The following is a 1,036-nucleotide window of genomic DNA, read 5'->3' as shown; positions in this document are numbered from 1 at the left end:
TCCTCGGTTGGCCAGTGTGAAGTCAGAGGCGCAATATTAGAAGCTGACTGGAGGAGTGAGTGACTCACAGCAGAGAAGACGTACCCTGCATTCTAATGAAGGAGCAGAGAGAGAGAGAGAGAGACAGAGAGATACAGATCGAGAGAAAGAAAAGAGAAACAGAGAGACATAGGCAGATTGTGAGTGAGAGAGAGAGAGAGAGAGAGAGAGAGAGAGAGAGAGAGAGAGAGAGAGAGAGAGCATGTGGCATTATTTCACGGGTCTATTGTAGAGACTCAATGTCCTCTAGAAGACAGTGGTCCCTCTCACTGGCTGTTATACGGTACTTAAACTGATTTAGGATTATGTAGATTATGTAAAAGGATGTGATGATACTGTTATGATTGTCATGGTTCTTGTGACTTCATCGTGTAGCTCAACACACGCTGCACTTAATATTTCCTTCAGGGACGGTACATTTTGGACGACTACAGACACATCCATGGAGAAGATGAGATGAGTAAGAGCCCGCTCTAGATTATAATTACAAATTAGACTCACCACGACTGCCCCCCATTTAGACCCCTGAGTCCATAACCTCCACACCCTGCAGCCCTAGACAGCTGCTGTGTGTAGCAGGCTAGCAGCTAGCTGTCCAGGATTGTGAAGAGTGATAATGACTTTCAGGCTTTTGTTGTGAGAGTCCTTGAGGTGCTGACTGGAGTAAAACACGTTTTATGGCAAATGGGGAAAACAAATCATTATAATGTTCCAATGAGACTGGACTGAGATAGTACCACATCAGCAACACACAAAAATCCATATTATGATATACTGTATTATACATCAAATAAGGAACATATAGTCTATAATATCCTCAAAGGTGCAATACGAAACGCATTACCTCAACAATTTGATCAGAGTCTTAATGAGTCATCTAGTCAGTCCAATAGAGAAGGAGTGATTCCAGTTCCCATTATATTATCACCAAATGTTCCATAACTGGAAGGTTTAATTCACAGTCTACATATACAGCATGTTAATATGTTACTATTTT

Source organism: Osmerus eperlanus, chromosome 1 (genome assembly GCF_963692335.1).
Source record: "Osmerus eperlanus chromosome 1, fOsmEpe2.1, whole genome shotgun sequence".
Classification (NCBI taxonomy): Eukaryota; Metazoa; Chordata; class Actinopteri; order Osmeriformes; family Osmeridae; genus Osmerus; species Osmerus eperlanus.
This window is presented reverse-complemented; position numbering follows the sequence as displayed.